Raw genomic sequence first — 23,375 nt, 5'->3', positions numbered from 1 at the left:
TTCTTCCTTCAATTGTGATTGGGAAGCCCCTCTGTCTGCCTGACAGGCTGATGTCTGGTTGCGGTATTGTTCATTTGGTGCGCAGCCCTCATATCTTGCTCGCAGTCATGGCTATTTCCGGACGGTTTTCCGGGTTCTGTCCACGTGAGTGACGCATATATATATATGTGTGTGTGTGTGTGTATGTATTCTTTGGGGCATCTCTCACCCGAACTCCCTTATTCCCCCCACCCCCTCCCTTCCTGTTTCCGGGTTCCGGGTCGGCGCAGAATGAGCGCCACTTTAGGGCACTCACTCTGAGCAGCTTTTGTTCCACATATTCTCGAAATGTCTTCATAGCGTCTTTGAGATACGTTTTAATCGATTGCGATGATTGAAATATGGGTTTCGCGAGATATATTTTTTACAAATTTGCCTCAAATTTTCCATTTGTAATATTTCCATAAAAACACAGGTTTTTATGAAACCCTGGGCGCGGATACTCTTCCACTCCCTGCCTAACACCACACTAAACACCGTAAAACCCCATATTTCACAGTTTATCACCCCACATACCTACCTTCTGCATCTCTTGCATTGCAGCCATAAAGCCTTTCCTTTTACTCCCCCTTCATCGCTTAATCAGCGTTCTCCCCGCTAACACGGTCTCAAACACCGTCGTCAATCACAGTACCTGGAAGTCACTTTTCATCCCTCGTTTGAAGGGTCCCCCAACAACCTTCTCGCCTCCACATTGTGCCCAGCACTTCCTCACCTCCTTTCTTTTCAGCTTATTTTTTTTTCTATTCTTCTCCACTACAACACCACAAAAAACCCAAGGTACGCATGTGATCTTGTCTCATGGGGCCACTTTCCGGGCTATATACAACTACGCTTCATATAAAAGAGTCATCTTAAAAAGAGAGGCAGCATTCAAGTAATTGTCGCTCAATCTCTCGCCTTAATTTCACCTGATATATTAAAGTTTCTTTTTTCCATAGAACTCCTAAAAATTACCTCGAAATTGCTTTGAAGAGCTCACTTCGCTTTATTTTCACTCATTCATTAAGTTAGACATATTATTGATGCTATATAAAATTATTGAATTTAGAATACTGTCCAGTAAGCAACAGTAATTTCTAAAATGAAAATATAAATATCAAGAATAATTTAAATTGGAACATTTTCTAATTAAGAAATACATCCTCTTTTTGGTAAAGATTCCAAAAAATCAGGTAATTTTAAGTAGCCTTATATAAATTTCAGGTAGGTAAAGTTCAGGTAATTTTTCCCTTTCGATGGATTTTTCAATGATTTATGTGTTTTCCTGCATACATCCCGGGGATGGTTTCTGTACTCCCTGCAGTCTACCTTGGTTAAATGATCAAAGTCCCCGAGTCTGTATCTTTTCTACCTAAATTAAATCAGTTGCCAACCTAAAATTCTCAGTATTTCTGAGGCAGAATGTTGAGGTCCAAATCACACATTTGAGCACCTTACGGCTTTTCTCTTTATCTTTCAGAGCTTTTTTAAAAAACATCATTCCTGATTAATATCCCTTGCACTAGAGAAATTAGTTAGAATGCAAACTTACTGCTTTTCTCCGTATCATTCAGAGCTTTTTTAAAAAGTTATTCCTGATTAATATCCCTTGGACTAGAGAAATTAGCTAGAATCAAACCAACCATTGTCTTGTTTCTTAGTTATTCTGGAGTTTTTACGTTCAGGTTTTAGACATTTCATTCCAAATTGCAAGTTATTGTAGCCCTTTTATATTTACTTATTATTTTGCGCAACCTATCTTAAATTGCTTTTGAAATAAACCGCAAAAGTATTTAGGTATCTTTTTTTATTTTACCCTATCGTCAATACGTGACGACGGAAAGCACTGATTTCATTTATGTGAGAATGATATACGAGGGCGATTCGAAAAGTAAGGCCTCCTATTTTTTTCATGAAAAATCAAATTTATTCTCAACTTTGCGTACATCGTAGAAAAAGCTGAGCATTTAGCTATTTTTCCATATAGTCGCCTTGACGATCAATCACTTTTTGCCTCCTTGTAACCAGCTTTTTAATACCGGCGTCGTACCTTTCTCCCGACACGTCGCGAAGCCAACTGACGACTGCTTCTTGCACTTCCTCGTCTGACTTGAATTTCTGTCCGCCAAGGTGTTTTTTGAAAGCAAGAAACAATTGGTAGTCGCTGGGTGAACGTCCGGGCTGTAAGGAGGGTGGTCGATGATATCCCAGCCGAATTCATTGAGTAGGGTGGTCGTTTGATGTGACACATGTGGACGTGCATTGTCATGATGCAAACACACTCCTTTGGTGAGACACCTTGTTGTAACCTCCGACCTCCGACACAATATTCTGCACGGAGATGTAGCCAATCTCTTCATTAAGGCCTTCCTTTATCTCATGAAGGGTGATTCCCCGGCTATTGCGTAACATTTCGTCAATTGGAGCCATCGTTCATTCCGGCAAACTCGGCCGCCCCGACCATTGCTCATCGTTGACGTTTTCCCGGTCATCAAAAAGCTCCCTGCGCCACTTCCGCACGTTTTTGATGTCCATACACTTCTCACCGTACACTTCCACTAAATGGCAATGAATTTATATCGGAGAAGCAGTCGCCAGTTGGCTTCGCGACGCGGCGGGAGAAAGGTACGACGCCGGTATTAAAAAGCTGCTTACAAGGATGCACAAAGTGATTGATTGTCAAGGCGAATGTGTAGAAAAATAGCTAAATTCCCAAGCTTTCCAACGATGTACGCCAAGTTGAGAATACATTTGACTTTTCATGAAAAAAATAGGGGACCTTATTTTTCAAATCGCCCTCGTATGTTTAGATTTTTCTACATTTAGTTCCACTTTATTCGTAGTAACATATAATGCGAGGTTGTAGAGGTCCTCTTGTAAACTTACCTGCCATCTGCTTTTTCTACCGTTCCGTATGGAATTCGGAACGGTAGAAAATTTTTTAAGGCCAGTAGCGAAGCGACTTCGTTTTAGATGGAAGGCCACTGAAGAGTGACAAATTTGGGGAGGGGTGGTAGCTTAAATCTACTTGACGCGATTGATGTCCGAGGAGAACGTTGCGCGGGTGTGTGCTAGATTAATATTTAGGAAAATTCGATGAAGGTCACTCCATGATACCTTTTCTTCCAAAACATGGCTCCGGGGATTAAAGAATACAAATGTGTAGTCATTTTTACTCTTTGCTTGGTAGAAATATTCTACAAATTTATGCAAAGTACTTACAAATTCTGAAGATTAAGGCGATACTTATTATGTACATATTATAACCACAGTTTGTGAAATTTTGGTATGTAAAGTTTCACAAACTTAAAAATGGTTTTACAAATATAGAGTATATTTATTCTTTCAGAATCCTGACATCGGAGAATCTTGAACCAACATTCTTTTATATATATATATATATTATTTTATATATATTATATATATATATATATATTATATATAATAAAATATATATATTATATATAATATATATGTATTATATATAATATTATATATATATAATATATATGTCAAATTATCCGTCATTGGAGATTCATGCTTAGTTTCGTTGGCCTACTTTGAGGGTAAGGGTCACTGCTGACGCTTCAAATGTGTGTTGAGCAGTCAGTATCTCGAGGCATACTTCTGGTAATTGTTCTGGATAGCGGGGAGAATTCCATCGTGGAAAGGGCATTCCTTCTTCATTAGGACGTTTCAAAGATGTCGCCACCACTCTTGTCGCACACCCGCCTCTCCATCACGCGCATGTGCCAACACTCTGCGCGCCTGCGCAGAAGTCACTCTTTCACCGGCCGCCGATACTCCTGCTCTCCTGGCATGGACCCTTGTGAACCATCACGTACTCTGCTGGCGAAAAGCAAAAGAGAATAAATGTAGGTGGAACTTAGCGATACGCTCGAGGGAAGAGGGCGCTGAATGGATTGATCGCTGCATGCCTTTTGAAATCCATAAATAGTCTTTAATTCCGATTTTGGCCGATTGGTACTGGTTGGTGGGCATTTTTTATTGATCAAATGACAAATTTTGCACTTCATCATCAATTAATGAAATAATATAATTCTATTACCGTTCTGTTTTCAATATATGTCAACTATAACTTGTTCCAATTTCGCCCGTGTGATCATGTTTCCTCTGTGTCCGTCCAAAACCTGCCTTAAACGGTTAACTACTGATTAATAACCATGCCAGAGACACATCGTTGACTCACTAGTCGCTGGCTTTAGAGACTGCGTGCAAGACGATACCCAATGTGAAATGTGGTTCTTAATGTCGCGCAATTTGTTTTGGCAAATGTTTTGACCCGAGTCAAGCTATACGCAAAGTCATCCTGGAAAAATGGGCGGAGGTATTGATAGAATGGTATTTACATACACCCATCCACCGAGTACTTTAATCTACTCAGTTCTGCTGCCTTTTTATTCCCAGCGAGTGTCTCCTGTCCACTGGGAGTTGTGATTATCTCTGACCTGGAATCAGCATGGAGGTGTCATTGCCATCAAATTAGCAATATCACACTCTAGGATCACACCTCGATAAGTGACTGCCGTCATTGCAAATGAAGTGCGACGATAGCCAATCTTCAAAGTCCATTGCTTTTGCAAACGATCATTGTTAATTGATTTCGCCGAGTGAATTGATTTCAGTTTGTTTGATTGTCCTGTAATCACAGTGGATATGAGAAATAATGTCCTTATCCATGCCGGAAATCGCCACCAATGTGGCAAAGATACATCGGGTGTCTACGGCCTTTCTTGCCTACAGTAGTTCGCTGACCCGGGTTACCATCCCGGGACCACCTCCGATAATCCTCTTTTTACCCGAGCCGTGTGGTTTCTTGGCTGCCAGATCCTATTGTGAACCCGTATGACCGTCCCTGGTACTCGAACCCCCACCATAGTTGTTATACCCTGATGTGCAAGTTCCACGCACCATAGGGCTTGGCACGAGAAGAGCCTCGCCTGCCATCCCAACACCCTCACCCCACATGCCACAGGATTTTCAAAATAATGGATTTCGCAAAAATGCCACTGTTTCCTAGAATAACCCAAATATAAATATTCTCTGTTTATGATCTGTTATTATATTGTGATGGTCTGCAGTTGAACCAGGACAATGAAGTATCCTCTTCTTCTCCTAGAACATTATTCTACATCTACTCACATCGTAATCCACCTCATTGGCGTTTGTTTGGGGGTCTGAGGTTAGGGCACCACCAATACCACAGTAGTCATCGAGAAAGTCAGTTTGGTAAGTATCGTTAGAGTTCACCGAGTACTAAGCTCCCCCGGTATGTGATATTCAAACATCAGGTTATTAAGGAGGGAGGGGCAGTTACTTTCCCTGAGCCGCCTATGGTTTTCCAGGAAGACGTGGCACCCGATAAATCACACAACTCGGGTTAAGGGCTATGGGTGCCCATGCGCTATTATTTTGTCCCACTCATTCGAGGTTGCTAGTGCGGGAAGACCATTAAAGTTTGCTTTCACCAATTTCCGCGCCCTCTACTGGGTATGTACAGGTTCCACTATAAAAGTAACGCGCATTCTCTAGGAAAAATAGATTTATTAATCGTACTTGTTCGTATGCTAAAATTCTTCAAAATACTCTCCTGCATCAATACATTTGCGGAGACGTATCTGCCACGTCTGGAAGGTGCCCTGCAACTCCTCGATGGGAATGTCTCTCAAGAACGTTGTAACATGCCTTTGAATGTTTTTCACGGTCTCCCAATGCTTTCCTTTCAGCTCTCTCTTCAGTCGGGGAAACAAAAAATAGTCGCACGGAGCCATTTCGGGACTGTACGAGGGTTGGGGGACCACCCAGGTGCTCCGGGCCAGGAAATTGGTAACGATGAAGGACGTGTGGCTGGGTGCTCCATCCGGTCGTGTTAAAAAGTCGAAAAACACACTTCACGCGGAGGCACGTCTTTCTGTTCAGACTGCTTGGAGCAAACTGGCGACCGGCTGCGTTGGAAGGGCAGACCCTCCATCAAATTCCCCGACCAGTTTTACCACACTGCCATGGAAAGTGGTGCCGCAGTAAAACCATGCCCATTACTTTCATCACCTTCGTTTCCACCCCCTGCTTCCCAAAATCATATTATGTATGTATTATGCTTTTAGACTGACTAGAATTCTTTTGCCACATAGCCTCCCTCCAACTCATTCAACCCGCCTAGATTCTGTCTGTGTTGACGTCCTACAGCCATATTCGGGTTCTGGCTTCGCCGTGGTATTTAATCGCACTCCCATACCACTGGTATCGCCACATGTTGAAGTGTTAGTCATTGCGGGTTTTACTTTACAGGCCAAGTACTTGTATTTTGACCTGCCCACTTCCACGCCGCGGTCCTCCAGTGCTCCTCCCCAGCCCACCGGATCATTCCTCTGCTTCGCCTCTCGGAGCTGACCGTAAGGCCACGTCATCTGCAAACATCACTGTCCACGACATATCTATGACGCATCTTACTATTCTAAAATCCGCAAAAAGGCAATTAAAGAATTTCGTTTATTGAAATCAAATTGATGTTTCCTCTGATGAGTCCAGGAGGTAGGGATCTAAATGAGTGCTCTCATACGGGCGACAATTACCTTTTTTAACCAATCAATGACATGGATTAACTTCAGACGGGTAATTCTTTCGGATCGATTGCTGTTCGTTTTTGGCTGAAGGTTTGCGCTTTACAATTTATCTCCCAGGAACAGCTCTATGTAAATTAAAAAGTATGGTAGTGACATTAAAAGTACATGTAAAAAAATTGAACCACGTTATTTACATTAAAAACGCATTTCACAGGGTGCGAATAAAAGACTTTCTATCAAACAAATCACATTTATATAGTATATCGGTTATTTGCAAATATGTTTTTGCTTGAATGTAGTCAACGAGAGTTCGCTATATTCGGTTTGACATCAATATTTTCATTATTAATTGATAGTCTCCCGTTGGATATAGGCTTCGTAGGAACACATGACTGATCATCCCCTAACTCATCATTTCCCCTGCTCTCCAACCTTGTGTTGATGATATTGAGAACCAATTTAACTGCGTGCGAAATGAAACTCATTTTTCTGTAGTCCCCACATGATGTATCCTTTACCTTTTTCGGAATAGGAACTAACACTGGTCTCACAAAGTCTTCCGGTCCAATTCTTATCTCATAAATGCTGCGAATTAGATAATAAAAACTCACCCTATCACATTTTCCTAAACTTTTAAGTAATTCCGCCAACTGATCCCACGAAGTCTTCCGGACAGATTCTTTCCTCATAGACTCTTCCTCCCAGATTTCCTTAACCTTTTAGTAGTTCTGCAAGAATGTTGTCTACCCCCATGACCTTATTTCATTTCATCTCCCTTAATTGCTCTTCATCGATCTTCTCTGATGACTTTACCATATAGTACTTTTATATATTACTTCCACATAGTGCGCACGGATTTTCCCTTCTTAGTGCGAATTGATCACGCTGTTCCTAAACCTGTGTACAAACATAATGTATCCTAACTGATCTCTTCTTAAATTGACGGGCATTTTCTTAGCTTTCCAATCTCCCAACAATATTAAATGTTTCTTTTCGGGAACATTTGCGGATATGTTCTCTACTTAATTGTGTACACTCCCTCTTTCTCTCTCCCTATCAATTATCTGTCGTTGGTCCAAATAGTTGCAGGCACGTGTATTGGTCTGTGTAGCACCAATAACTATGTGCAAAGCTCGTTGTTTCAGCTTTTAACCTATTTTAATCATGATATTCTATATCTAACAACAGCTCATCATTTACTCAGCTTATTCCAACTTTTTGTTCATCACGGTAGCCACCCCTCGCTCTTTCCCCATTATTCATTCTCAATTATTATTTCCAAAACGCCATTATTTCACATCATTGCTTAATAATTCGGCTATTTGCACTCTTTAACAGGAGATACTGTAATTTAAGACCAGATGCATGATAGTGATATGCGCAATTGACGAGGAACATGAATGGGACTATAAAGGATTTGGTGCTGCCCCTGCGTATGGTGTGAATGGAGTCAACGCGGGTGTTTGGTCACCCATTTTACAGCTCACGTCACTTAAACCTGAGCTTTCGCCTTGATAAGACCGCACTCCCACTCCCACCACGTGGAGGGGGGGGGTGTTCATTCATGGGATTGCTCGTTTGCGCGCGTGTGGTGTACTCACGCTTGTCGGCGGTGCAGTTGTGGCACTCCAGATGGCACTTGGAGGGGAAGGTCTCCTTCGGGCCCTTGCCCTCCTGGGCGCACACTTCGCTCATCTGGTTCGCGCATGCGCAGTTGCACCGCCCGGTGCTGTTCACTCTCGTCGCCGGAGCCGCCATGCACGAAGACACTGCTGCTCCCAGCCGCCGATTCGCGACATGAAAAAAACACACAAAGGCATTGATTGGCATCCAATGAAATACCGAAGTTCCTTCCCAGCTAATTTTACCTCTGGAAGAAAAAGGGGTAAACAGTTGAAAATGCAGAGATGCCTGATTTTCCCACGCATGCTCCCCAATTAAAACATTATCGCATGATTTCACCAAATTTTTAAACTCTACATCAAAATTTGTGCTTAATCCATCTCACATGAATGGCAGAGTCCCTCTCCATTGAAAAGGCCCTGAAAGTAAATTTTTCTTAGCATCGTAAGAGAAATTGGGCCTTTCGAAAGGGTACATTTCTTAGCTTGTGGAGCAACGGCAAGCGGGGCGTGTTAATTTAGGAACTGCCCTCGGGCGAATACGTAAATCATGAAAACACTAAACGGAGGCATTTTTTAATATCCTTACCTCATCATAATTGAAGTTTTAATTTGTGTCCTACTGGTCTTGTCTGGTGATAACACGTAATACATTGAGCGGTCGTTAGTCTGCGGGCATTCAAAACTTACCTTAAACGGCAAATCACCACGAATGAATAAAATATTAAATTGGTGGAATGACGTAGGTAAACGATTAATTAAATTACGATAAATACAGTAAACAGCTCCACCCAAGCTTTTTGATTTTTTGGGTACCAGATATTCCTGGGAAACCATAACAGGCACATGGAAAGGATCTGGCCTCCTTATTACCCTGATGTGTGAATTTAACACGCCGTCGGGCTTAGTACTGGGTGAACTCTAACATCACAGGGTTGATTACGGTGTTTACGGTTAATCAACAAGGGATGATTATGCCTAATCAAAGCATAACCCAAGTTATATCTACGTACTACATTCATAGCAATAGAAGTCAATATTCGATAACTTAAAACTGACTATAATTCGGTCTCTTTCTAGTTAACTTGTAAGTAAGGTAGCCTAGAGCCCGTCCCTGGCGAGGGAAAAAACTTCCCCTTAAAACACTTTGGGCTAACCAGTGTGACTGCGTGTGTATTTATAAGTTCCCGAATACAAAAAGACAATCTCTCCGGTACTTCAAATTACCTTTCCATTCACAGCTAACTAGAGGAATTGAAAAATATTTAAGAAAATCAACACTAAGATCTGTTTTTCCAATAACCACAAATTGAAGGTATTATTAGGGAACAATAAAGATAGAGTACTGAAAACCGAGAAATCGGGCATGTACCAAGTCAAAGAACAATACCGGATAGCAACTGTATGGCTATAGATAGCAAAAATCCCACTTGCCACCCACAGCGTCTAGGGAATAATTTCACCCAAATGTATGCACTTTCACTAATCTCTGGTGTTTTTTTGGACAAACCCATTGCCGCATGACCGAATGGGATTGCCACTTAATGACTGTAGTGCTCGGTATAATGTTGCCTGCCTTTCTTTGCTGTTTTCAAGCTTCTCCTTCCATCCCTTGTCTCTCTCTGTCGTGGGGGGGGGGGGGTTCACGCTGCCCCCTGCCTACAGCGGTGTGTCACATTCTCTACTTCTACCTTTAGGGGCGGATACAATGAGTTGCTTATCCATGCGGAAAATACATGGGTGGTCTGAAAAGTTTCCGACCTAACAAAGATTCAAGAAATTTTTTCTGAAATTTTTGAGGTCGGAAACTTTTCAGACCACCCTCGTAAACGTATCTTAACAGTGACTACGGAGTCTAAGTCGTTAACGTAAATTAGGAATAAAAGAGGTCCAATAAACCTTCCCTGGGGAACACCTGAAGATACTTCTAGTCCATTTGAACTAACTCCATCTATCACTACTCTTTGTACCCGACCATTCAAAGAGTCTTTAATCCATTCCAGGATTCTTTTTATCCATGCCATATGCATCTAGCTTTGTGAGAATTTTAATATGACGTACTTTGTCGAAGGCTTTCTTAAAATCTAGTAAAATCGCGTCCACTTGGATATTTCTCTATACCAAAGTTAGAATATCATGAATAAAAAGCGCAAGTTGTGTCTCCCTGGTTCTACCTTTCCGGAAATCGAGCTAATTTTTCATTTTAACTCCTGATTATCGAGGTGTCTCACGATCTAACTAGCAACTATGTGCCATAACCTTGCACGAAATGGCTGTGAGGGAAATAGGTCTGTAATTACTCGGTTCCTCCATATCTCCGTTTTTAGATATTGGTGTTACGTAAGCCGTTTTCCAATCTCTGGGAATCTTGTGATCTACCAGCGACTTTTTTAATATTATTTATAGATACGGCGCAATTTCCAAACCTAGATCGTTTACATGGGTTCATGAATTTCACATCAACCTGATAAACAGGCGTCCTACGGCAGAGATCCATCCAGAAGGGATCCAATGCATAGAACGCTTGCCATCATCTCCACCCAGGTACCCAGTCCTCTCGGCCCAAGCCCATCCCTTAAACCCCAAGCCTGCCTGCTGCTATACTCGTACAACAAAGTACTACGTTCATGCCCCAAAATATAGCGGAAAATATAAAAAATGTGACAAAAATTACGATTATAGTTTGAAGTGGTTTTTTCAAACCGTGCTTCAAATTTATTCGCAACAACAATACCCATAGCAATATAACTTATTCAACGCTTTGGTATGTCATTTAGAATCCATGTCACCGAGATTTTGATTTTGTTATGTAATAATTATAGCGCCAGCAAATATTAATCAAGGAGGGAATTTGTTTTGAAATGGAAGATACTTAGACACCAAATGGAAAGGAATCTTGTGACGGCTAATCCACCAATTGCAGATCCTAAACACGGCAGTGAGACCAAGTGAGAAATTTGACAAACGCAGAAAAGAACGTTGTACTCCTTTGAACTCATTGCAAGGTCAAGTGGTAATTTTCTATTGAACACTCAACGAAATCTTGACCTGAAATCTTGCGTCGTAGTGGTACATATCTCTTGAGAAATCCATATTTGGTTGGTAACCATAGTTGGACATGGATGCTGTTAATGACAGGTTCATTTTATCGCTTCTTGCCCTGGCGGATTCGTGCGCATGACCTCTTATGTAAACCATAAAAAAATAACCGTAATTCCTGCAACCACCATCATCGTCAAAATTTTATCTCTGAGTGGCGAAACTTAAAAAAAGTTTAAACTCCTAAAAAATATGATGTTATCGGTAAGCGCCGAACACGTTTCTCATCGGATACCATCTCAGCGACTTATTCGTTCATTTCTTTAGGAATACATGAGGTATTTCCGACGGAGAGGTTTTTCGACTTGACAATTAATACTGACTCTTGAAGTCAATGTAACGCGAAAAAGTTATGGATGACTGTCCTAGAGATAGGAGGAGTTGGCGTTGTCGCCGTAGGGGCTAGAAGGGGTCATCCTTAGGCACTTCCCGACTCCAATGACCTCTCCGGCAACACGAAAATCATGCAGGACTCCGCTGCTGTTAATTTATTTGGTCAGCGCCATGGAGAGGTTTCGCTCCCGGTGACTCTGTTGCTACCCTGTATGCTGCAAATGATCCACAGTAGTCACACCTTTTATGAGAATGTTTTTCCCTTTTCATAACCATTTAAATACCCTTCCTCTCCCTCACCCATGTCACCTGGTGCTTGGATCCCCTGCCACAAACTTCTGGGTGGATCGTAGAGTATCATTTAGCTGTATGTAGGACCATGCAAGCCACCGTTATGGTGTGAGGCAAGGGGTGATTACACACCAGAGCACTCTTTGCCCAAAACATCTTTCCCCCCTAGCGCCTTCGGACAAACGTTATATTATTCTGATCCCTTTTCGTTCGTGGGAAAAATTACATCTTAAATATATCTGATCTCTACTTGATCTCTTTAATTTTATTGACATGACCTCGCCTGCCGTAATACGATGGGGCTAATACCACATTTTTAAAATCACTGCTATGGAGACGTCCTTCCAATTTATGCTAGAGATTTGATTTGTAATTTAACCTTCGTTCCGCGAGTGATTTCCAGACTAACTCTTCTAATATTTTGAAAACGAAACTCAGTTCGTCATAACAACGTTTAGAAATCTAACTCCTCTACGCCGCACGCAATCAAATTCGGAAAATCAATCCAACTTCGTGAGGATCCCATACTCTATCAGCATAATCTAAATGAGGCCTAACCAGCGAATGATAACATTCCTCTTTGATCTTTTCATCACATTCATCCAGCACTCTGCCAATAAATCCTAATTTTTAGTTATCTTGTCCACATATTCCCCGTATGTGTTTCGCTCAGGAGAGGTCGTGAAGTAAGGGTAACGCTTAGATATCTAATTGAGTCTACACATTCAATTTCGGTGTTCCCGATCGAGTAGGCATTCGGGTGGATGGAATACGAGATCTATCTATTGGTTCCAAATACAAATTACGTGTATCTTCACCAAAGTGATCGATTCCGTGAAAAGTCAGCATCCGCCATTTTCGTTACTCTTTTTTTTAAATACATTGCTCTTTCAGATGATGGATAATTCCTTACCTCTGACCCTTGAACCATTCATGCCCTCTCCCATCGCCCCCTAGGGACATGCTTGAAAAGTCACGGTAACTATTTCTTTCACGGACGCACGCTTTCTTATGGAGATACTTCGAAGCATGAATGTGACAGCGGACTACATATACAGGCCCAGGAGTACCCAGTCTGACCTGGAGATGGTTTTTGAAAAATATCACTATATTAGAAAGTACGCAATCTATTGAGCATATGTTTCAAGTTTGAAGACGCTACGTCGTTTAGTATTTGTTTGGCAGCCATCAATAGTGAACGTTTTCAGTGAATTTGTGAAAATGGAGGAAATTGGTCATCGTTATGTGATACAATGGTTTATTTGAAAGACCTCAGCCCAACCAATGTAAAAGCTGAACTGGATTCTACGCTTGGTGAGTCTGCTCCTTCGTTCACAACAGTAAAATATTGGGAAGCAGAGTTTAAACAAGGCCGTACGAGCTGTCAATACCAGCATCGCATTGGTCAACCAAATGAGGTGACGACTCCAGAAACGGAGAAGAAAATCCACAACGTGATACCGGGTGATCGTCGACTGAAAGTGCGCGAGCTAACAGACATAGTAGGCATTTCAAAAATCGCGGAACATCGCATATTTACTGGAAATTTGGACATGAGAAAGCTGTGTGCAAGATGGGTGCCGCGTTTGCTCACACTCGAGCAAAACCATTGCCGTGCAGATGTTCAAATTGAGTGTTTAGCAATGTTTCACAGCAACAAAGCTGGACTTTTAAGCCGTTTCACAACCATGGGTGAAACATGGGTCCATTACTTTACACCCGAGGCAAAAGAACAATCAGAACAATGGATTCAAAAGGGAGAACCGCCTTCAAAGAAGGAGAAGACCGTTTCATCTGCAGGCAAGGTCATGGCGTCGGTTTTTTGGGATGCGCGTGGGATAATTTTCATTGAATATCTTGAAAAAGGAAAAACTATCAACGGCGAGTATTATGCAAACTTATTGCAACGTTTGAGCGAATAAATCAAGCAAAAGCGGCCGTATTTGGCTAAGAAGAAAGTGTTGTTTCATCAGGACAATGCACCAGCTCACAAATCCGTTATTGAAACAGCCAACATTCATGAATTGTAGTTTGAATCGCTACCTCATGGACCCTATTCGTCAGATTTAGCCCCCTCGGATTATTTTCTGTTCGCAAACTTGAAAAAATGGCACCGCGGTACGATTTTCAAACCATGAAGAAGTGAGTTCGGCAGTCAAAATCTATTTTGAGAAGCAATACAGTTCTTATTACAAAAAGGGTATCGAACTTATTGAACATCGCTGGGAAAAGTGTATAGAGCTGAAAGGAGATTATGTTGAAAAATGTATACATTTTTTAAAAATCTCAATAAAAACTAAAAGTCACGTATCTTCCTCCGAACTCAAGTCTTATGGAATCACAAAGGCAAATAACCTTCAGAAGGTTTCATTCAAGATTATCAATCAATACTCCAATTGTCAATCCCCTTCATTATCTAGTCAGGTTGAAGATTGCGGACGGCCATCTCGAGATGTGCTTGATTTTTTCAGCATCCTATATCTAATCGACATTTCCCCAGCTTGATCCAAGCAAATAGAATCACGAGAGTCAAAATATGATGATGATCCCAGAACAAAGGTCCCAGAATAAAGAGAGGCGCACATCCTAGGGCATATTTTAAGCAATTACTCGGCTGTGAATACACCTTGGAGGTTGTTTTCCCTTAACTTTCATTTGAGTCGCAACCGGACGTGGGTGTCCAAAGGAATCACTCCATTCCTCGAAGCACTTGGGCCCGCGGTCCCTTCCCTGCGACCAACGCCTCCACGCCATCGACCTCCCTCATTTGACCACTCGAAAGACGCGCGTCCTGAAGAGAGTTCAATTCATCATTAATGTGCGTCAAGTTCCACGACGGCTTGGTGCATCCTTGCACAGCTCTTGCAAGAAAATTGAGTTTGGGGTAGAGCTGTCAGAGCGCAAATCGCACTTGGGATGCAATACAGACTCCCTGCTCCATGCCCTCCTCCGCCTTAAACGACTCGATGTACAGGCGTTCGCAATGCGCGATGCGGTCCCGCGACGTTCGAGTTACGATAATGTACGTTCGCTCTTTTAGCTCGCTCCATTGATGACACCGCTGATTGAGTGTTTCCCAGCGTTCCGGTCTTGATGTCCTTCGCCGACCTTGCCCCCTTCCCCCCTCCTCCCCCGTCCCTTAACCCCTTTCCCCCCCTCCCCCACTCCGCAACGAAACTGCGCATTCGTTTCGCTCCAGAGTGGGCACGAGCAAAACAAAACGTTTCCCCCGGTACTTCCGCGTACTATCTATCTTAATAAATGATAATTTTTGCGCACTTGGGTACCATACACACGATTGCGTTTATTCTCTACTGAAAGCAAACTCGGAACCTTTCTTACCAAGATCTGTTTTCACAGCCAATTTGTGGTAGAAAATTGTACGTATATTGTGATACGTACGTATGCCCTTGACCTCAACTTTTTCGCGAACTTTGATTTGTCGATCGATCAAAACCATACAGTAGATTTTGTGAATCATTTCGGAGGAAGTCACTTCCATTGGACGTCCCGAACGATGTTCATCACTTGTGAATGCACGGCCACGTTTAAACTCGCTCACCCAAATGTCGCAACAGTCGCAAACATAGGCAGGAGCAGATGTACCTCGAATTACATTCAACTCGGTATTGATCTCTTTCGGTGTTGTCTTTTAAATAGAAGCGTTTAATCACCGCTCGAAACATTTTTTTCCATTTTTCTAAATGAACAAGAGTTTGTTGCGTTAATCGACCATGAAAATGAAACCACGGTACATGGTTGAAACTTTAACGACAGTCCAGTGGGAGATGAGTTACACTAAAAGCAAACCTATTCCGATACTACAAGCACCATCTCTTGGTTTTCTAAGAAATTATTGAACGACCCACGTATTACGCAGTTAACTTTCCCTCTCTCTTTAAAGGCGGTTCGTGGCCTGACTACGTGAGTTTGCCAACTATATTAATTCACTCCCTTAATATTTAAATTTAAATGATGCATTATATATTTCGCATGAGTAAAACAACTGTTTGAAGAAAAATATAAACGGAACTGCAATCCATCGAAGCATCCATACGATGCGATTTAGCACAAGGAGGACGCTAGTACAGACTTATCTTGCAAGCAACCCTACTGACTGGTTAATTATAGGGCGAAGAACTTTCCCACGTTGCCAGTGAATTAGCTCGTTTTTGTCCCACGAAATGAGAATCGATTCTCCACTTATATTAATATCTTATCATTTAAGTTGCAATGATAATAGAAGATATGATATTATAACAGAAATCATTTTATAATTCGCATTATTATTATTAGCAGTAGCCCACTATATTAGGGAAGGTTTTCGATGGATTCCCTCTACTACGACGAATTCTGATAAACTGCTAAGCTCTGATTAACTCGACGTAAAACATATATTTAAACCCCACATGTATTACAACAACTAATTATATATATATAATATAATAACACATATATACATTAACTATATAATTGTTTATTTAAAAGATTAATCAAAAGGAAAACAACTCACTGTAATATTTCGGGGGTCCACCTTCATCAGAGTACGTGTACCAGGAGTCACTGACGGGAAGCTAAGGAGACAAGGGATTACTGGAGGGGGAGCGTTAAAGAGAGGGTCATACGTAATCGGTGATTGTTTTTTGATAGGAAGTTATCAGCTAATGGGAAAAATTTAGTCCGGGGGGCAGGATTTAAAAACATAGATGCAAGCCAACAAAGAGTCCTTAATTGTATTGGTGTGATTGTTGGCGGGAGGGAAGAAGTAATGGATCCTTTGTAGCAATCGTCAACATTTTCGCTGTGGAGGAACTGGGAGGGAGGTGGATGGGGAGGATGGGTTAAAGGATGTTCTGCGGTGGCTGATTCTAATATTAAGGGGCGTGGTGCATTGGCCAATATTTAAATCTGGCAGAGGACACATTTTACGAGGTATTATGATAGAAATGAAGAGAAAATTCGGCGCCAATCTATTTCAAATCGTTCTCGGCATTAACATAGACGTGACAAATGGCGACAATTTCAAATGGCGGGGGAATAGTTCAAAATTCAGTCCTTCAAAATGCTGCGAGATCAACTCCAGTTGATGCACAAATGTGTAATTTCATCGCTATGATCGGGAAATATCAAATCATTTAATTGTCATTGGTCTCAAAATGTGGAATATATTTAATTTTATACATTTGGAATACATCTCATCCAAAGCACATCTTTTGGTTCCTATGGAGAATATCCCACGTTAAAAACGCCAAATTTAAGTGAAAATCTCGCAGTAAGAGGCTCAAGAAGCCCAATTTTTTAATCGTCTCAGTCGATTCAAGTCGGAAAATGCCAATGGGTCATCTTCAATTTAGAGGTGCTCCGTGCCACGACGTCACGCGCGTGAGGTACGTAAAAATGGGTAAGTAAAAGACAGGTGTTATTTTGCTCTAGTAAGGCCTCATTTGGAATGGGCCTCAAGTATTTGGGATCCTTGGGAGAAAATTTGGCAAGATTATTTAGAAAGAGGCCAGAGAAAATCCGCTAGATTCGTAAAAAATTGTTATAATAAGAACACAAGTGTGACAGGCCTCTTAAGGGATTTAGGCTGGGAGCCACCTGAGATGCGAAGAGAATAAGCGATACTTATACTTTTAGAAAGGTTCAGAACAAACGAGTTTGGCGATGATACAAAAGGAATTATTATGGCCCAACACTAATTAGGTAGATCAGACCACAAACATAAGATGACGGAGATAGATTCTAGTACATATAGATACAAATAAGGATCAGGACAATCAGGAATCATAATAGTAAGAAACGAAAATCACTATTGAAATATTAAAGACATTTAATTTACAAGTCAAGATAAGATTAAACATTGCGTATACATGAGGTATATTTGTAGGTGTGTGTTACTTGATAGTATAGGTATCTGCATGTGTGTGAGTTGAAAATGTTTTGGCATGAATATATACGATTTTATGTGTGTAGATCGGCATGAATTTGTGGGCTTTGCATATGGTTTTATTCTTAATTACGGGTGGTGACCTTACAGCCCCCACCACACACCTTTGCGACGGATTGCGGAATACTATGTAGATGTAGATGAAAGCCCTGTTTCGCTCTCGTAAATAGATGAGGTGAATCAAGTGAAACTCCGCTTGTGCAATAATACAGGGTCGCACCCAAAAGTGGTAGGAATGATTTGTTTACAAGAATTTTATTGACGATATACACACATCGACTTCATAATCTTCAAAGTATGCTCCTTGAGCTGCTACACACTTAGTATAACGTTGCTCCCATTCCCCCTTACGCCCGCTGGAAATTTTCTTTGGGGATGCCGTTGACGACCCTCGTCGAAGCCTCTTGAACGGCCTTTATCGAGTCAAAACGTCGTCCCTTGAGCTGTGTTTTCATCAAGGGGAAGAAGAAGAAGTCCGGTGGTGCCAGATCGGGAGAATAGGGCGGGTGCGGCAACGTGGCAACGCCGTATTTGGCCAGGAGCTGTCTGACGACGAGCGCGCCATGGCAGAATTTTCGGCACCACCTTGGCGCACACCTTGCGCAAGGCCAAATCCTGTGAAATAATGCGTTGGACGTTGGATGCAGACAGACCCAACTGGTCTGCAATTTCTTCACTGGTTAAGCGTCGGTCTGTGTTCAGCAGTGTCCTCACTCTGTCCACATTCGTGTCGGTTCTTGCCGTCGACGGCCGTCCGGAGCGATGGTCGTCTTCAACGAGCTCCCTACCCTCTTTAAACAACTTGTGTCACTCAAATACTGTGGAACGGCTTAAGGCAGGGTCCACATAAGCCTGCTTGATCATATCGAGGGTCTTTGCCGTCTTCCCGAGTTTCGCACAAAACTTCACGGAATAAAGTTGCTCTAAATTCAGATTCATTTTGTTTTTCGACGCGGACAAAAAACTTGCTTCACTAAAAACGGTGTCCTCACTCAACCACAGCCCGCAGGCGACTGAGGTTGTTGTCGGTCTGTTGCTAAGAGCCCCCTCCACCTTACCCTGCCAGGCAGACCCCCCTCAACCGCTCCGTTCGCGCCAGAGAAAATCAGTCCTACCACTTTTGGGTGCGACCCTGTATCATTAAGCTTCGAAACTTCCTGGAATGGGGAAGAGAGGTCGCCACAGGAGAAACACCCTGGTGGTGGCTTGCAGGGTACTGAACAAACTAAACAGCCCCTGCCACACACCTTTTTGGTGGCTTGCAGGGCATTGGTGTAGATGTAGAACAGTTAAAACCTGCCTCAATTTCTCTTGGGCGCTGGGTGTGTTTGTGTGCGGCTTGGTCCGGCGCCCCCCCTCCCTGCTCTTCCGCTCAAGATCTCCGGTGAAACTGCCTGAAGGAAAGATAAAGCTATCGAGAGAGCTGATCGATTTGGAGAAATGCCGGGGAGCATGCCGAGTGAGGGATGAACATGATTTTGTCAATGCTGACTCCAAGAAAAGTGTAAATTATTCTCATCCAGACTCTAAATGAAAGGCAGTCAAGAGAGAACGAAGGAACAAACCAGCCGAGTGATGAGTCATTCCTATTTCGGGCGCACAACAATTTGCGAACACGGCAACCCATAACGCCCAAAGTACGAGCAGAGAAAATCATCTTAAATTTGAATTTAAGAAGATTAACTTGTCGGAAAAGAAAATACATTGTCCTTGCACATACATTTTATTATTCACGACCTAGGTTTTGACTTACAAAGTCATCATCAGGTGACACTTTGTAAGTCGAAACCTGGGTCGTGAATATTAAAATATGTGCGGAAGAGCAAAGTATTTTCTTTTCCTAAAATATTCAATCGCTTCCACAAAGTGACGCCTCAAACCATTCTAAGATTAACTTGTAATTAATTCTATAAGGTTGAGGTTTTCCACAACTGACCGTGGTCCAAAGCTTTTTTTACATTCCTTTTGAAAAAAAGTAATAAATAATTCTGACGAAGATAATCGAAGTTTTTCAAAAAACAATACTAACTTTTGTGACCCAATGCAGCTCGAGTTTTTTTTAAAAAAAAGGTTGTTGCATAAAAGGTTTGAAGACCGCTTTTATTGGGTTTTGCATGCATTTCATTAGTTTTTATACGAATAGTTGACTCCTAATTTTGAAAGATTTGCATAAGGAAGTTGTCTTCTCAACTCCTATCAGTCTTCTTTAAGATGCACTATAATCCATGGGGCAATGCCGCGTTACTCTTTTGATGTAATCGAGTGCCATCCACGTTTGCATCTGTTTGACCGACAGTTGACACACAATGCATGCAGATTGCTCTCCTCGAGTGACATTACGCGACAATGGGTGGAGTGGCGCCACCAGTCCGTCCTCCTGACGCCTTGGGTCCTGAATCATATCTGTTGATGGCATGAAATGCCATCAGATATGATTTTCGTCTCCCTCGTTAATTTCAGACACACATTCATTTATTTTGCTTGTGCGGGAATGTACGAAAATCATTGAATGGCCTGTAAATAAAAGTCGACAATGAATAAGGAAAACGATGATTATTGAAGATAAAGAGGCACCGAGAAAAAGTAACAGTTTCTGCAATGACACCGAGAGAATTATTATAGCTTCAACTTATTTGGCGATATCATATCACACGAAAGATAAAACAAGATAAATAGACAGATAATTGGCGCAAATACTCAACAGGAACATAGTTAAATACGCATTCAACAAGTTTCTGAGAAAACTTTTGTAATATTGAAGGGGGTGAGGGGTTATTCTGAAAGGAATCTGTACTGACGAGAATCGCTAACAAAAATGAAAGTTTCGACGTCACAGATACCAACAATTCCAATTCCAACAGTGCAACTTCAGGATTTGTCGAGGATGTGACGTCAAAATGTCGTCGGGTTCCAACTATTTGCATTTCGTCATAGTTCACCCTCCCCTCCCCCGCCTCCCGGAAGGAATCGCTGAGGGTAATGCACGCGATGTAATGATTATGCTTGGAGCGTTGTCGACGAGTATTCGCACCCTCTCCACAAGATGCCAACTAGCCGGCGCACTTTCTCAATATGATGTCCACTCACCCAACAATAACAAGAAGAGCAGGGCGACCGCGCGTGGGGTCAAAAGGGCACCCATGGTGACCACTGGCACACTCGAGTTGAGAGATGTGACGGCGTGTGACCGCTTCTGCCTTCCTCCCTCTTCTCTGCGCTGACACACACTCTTGCCCCCTGTTCAGTGGGCTAACTCCTCGGGAAAAACGAGCGCTGCCTTCACTTCTTAGTCCGCCTATGAACAAACCGCCTTCCTCCGCGTTCGGAGTTCGTCTGAAGGGCGCGCTGGATCCCCCTCGCCCTCCCACCGATGCCCTCCTTTCCTATCTGGTATCTCGTTGACCGCGGCGAGAGAGAAAGGTCACCCCTCGCATTTACATACACGCTCGCGACCTTTAGGATGAAAACAACATGCAGGCTCGCTCGGCGGGTCACAGAGATCGTGGCGGTGAGAAAACCGAGAGGTCGGACAGCAAGTGCTTCCCTCTCGTCTTCCTCGAAAGGGTTCACGTCGAACACCAGGGCACCTCGAGCGACATCCGTTTCCGCCGAGATCAACGTGGGCGTCGCGTCGTAATGAAATGGCGTCCACTGTTGCCGCATTGCGCTTCGAAACGCTCGTAGGCTCCCCGGGTATCGTGTTGTATCTGTTGTAAATTTGGTGGCAAAGCGATTGTAAGTTGGTGCATTTGTTCAGACAAAAGGCATAGCTTTTCGGATATCCCTGGTAAATGTCAAGCCCAGTTATGTTTCTTATTGGTGTTCTACCGTTTAAGGCAGGTTCTGAAGATACTCAAACTACAGTACGGTACAGCGACATATTTCTTTGCCTATCCTAGCAAACACAACCTGGCATCCGACACAAGACTAAGTCCCTCTTCAATTCCGAATACTCCCTCCGTCCTTTCATTCCATCCATAACATCCCTATCCCTTATTCCTGCCCCTTCCTCGTTTGCCTGACATTCTCCCCTTTATCGTAGTCTTCAACATCCTACTGCCAATCAATATGCTTCCGATCAATATGCTTTGCATCTATTTTTCTTGTCTCCTTATGATTTCTGTCTGCAATCCCTCGCCATACCCAGCACCTCCGCATTTATTTTCTTCTAAGTCCATTTCACCTCATCCATCCTTCCCCACACCGACATTGCGGAAGCCTCCAATCTACGACTACCATCCTGCTTCAATTACCATGTTTCCCCGCCATATATATCTACGCCCGATATCAATGTTTTTAAAGATGTTTTACCGACCTGCAAGTCACCGCTAGGGTGTGTGGCAGGGGGTGAATACACACCAGATTAATTTTTACCCGAATATTCTTACCCCTACCGCGGTCGGACAATGTTAATTTGATCTCTTATCGTCCGTTCTTTTGACGGACTGGTATTTGGGGGCGTGGTCTTCCCTCGAGTGGTACAGCCAATCTCAACAAAATCGAACCCAAGTGACTGAGGAAATTAGTTGGAAAAGTATAATTGAATGGATGAGTCAAATACAACGATCGAAATTCATCGCATCAAAAGGCGAACATACAGGATGTGTTCCAAAAGTAATGTGATTATTTTTTGAAGGTAATTTATTGAACAGATTTGCACAAACACTTAAAATTCTTCAAAGTACTGTCCTTGGACCTCTACACATTTTTCCAGCGACTCTGCCATGACCGACACGCGCCCTGGATTGAGTCTTCGGGGACCTCTCGCAAGGTCTTTGCCACGGCTGATTGGATCTCTCTTAAGGACGAAAAATGGGTTCCTTTCAGGGCTGCCGCAATCCGAGGGAACAAAAAGAAGTCTGCTGGGGCCACGTCAGGACTAAAGGGGGGGGGTCAGCGTTGGCACCTGGTGTTTGACCAGGAACTCGCGGACTCGTAGCCCGGCCACGAGCTTGGCGCACACTTTCCTCATCGCTCAATCTTCTGTTCCAATAGGAAACAGAGCAGTAAACGACAAGTCCAGTTCATTGGCAACCATCTTGATACTCAATCGACGGTCAGAGTCCAACAATTGTCGAACACGAGCCACATTGTTTACTTGCTGGCGGCCACCCACAGCGTTGTTCGTCGTGAGTTCGTTCGAGTCCCGGCCCTCCTTAAAGGCCTTAAACCACCTCGGAACTTGGGAGTAGGGCAGAACAGATTCTCCGTAAGCCTCACGAATCATTTTGTAAGTCTCCTCCAGAGATTTTTGCAGTTAAGCACAAAAATTAGCAATCGCGTAACGTTGATCGAACGTCGATTTCATTTTTTTCGTGATACGGTCGGCGCGCAGAGGTTTACAATAACTGAATTCCTTTCGCTTCCACAGCTTGGAGAGCACTGAGACCGGTTTCGCGGGAAAGTTTAGCTTCCACCCTCTCATCGAGTATTTTGATCCCACTTCGACCAATAAGAGCGGCGCTGGAAATGTAGTTG

General features: G+C 42.7%; 1 long non-coding RNA gene across 2 annotated transcripts; it reads right to left on the bottom strand.

Annotated features, from left to right (window-relative positions):
• Positions 1-3,187: 3,187 nt before the first annotated feature.
• LOC139693744 (uncharacterized) lies at positions 3,188-21,431 on the bottom strand. 2 transcript variants are annotated; one of them, XR_011702067.1, is made up of 3 exons: positions 20,985-21,431; positions 8,207-8,377; positions 3,188-3,867 (listed from the first exon to the last, which is right to left on the bottom strand). It is a non-coding gene; the product is annotated as an uncharacterized lncRNA (long non-coding RNA). The 2 variants fall into 2 exon arrangements; XR_011702066.1 differs by having other exon boundaries at positions 8,207-8,374; positions 20,985-21,427.
• Positions 21,432-23,375: the final 1,944 nt, after the last annotated feature.

This window comes from Hetaerina americana, unplaced genomic scaffold (genome assembly GCF_022747635.1).
Source record: "Hetaerina americana unplaced genomic scaffold, ioHetAmer1.1.p SCAF_5, whole genome shotgun sequence".
NCBI lineage: Eukaryota > Metazoa > Arthropoda > Insecta > Odonata > Calopterygidae > Hetaerina > Hetaerina americana.
The sequence above is the reverse complement of the archived record's forward strand: the minus strand, read 5'-3'. Positions and strand labels throughout refer to the sequence as shown.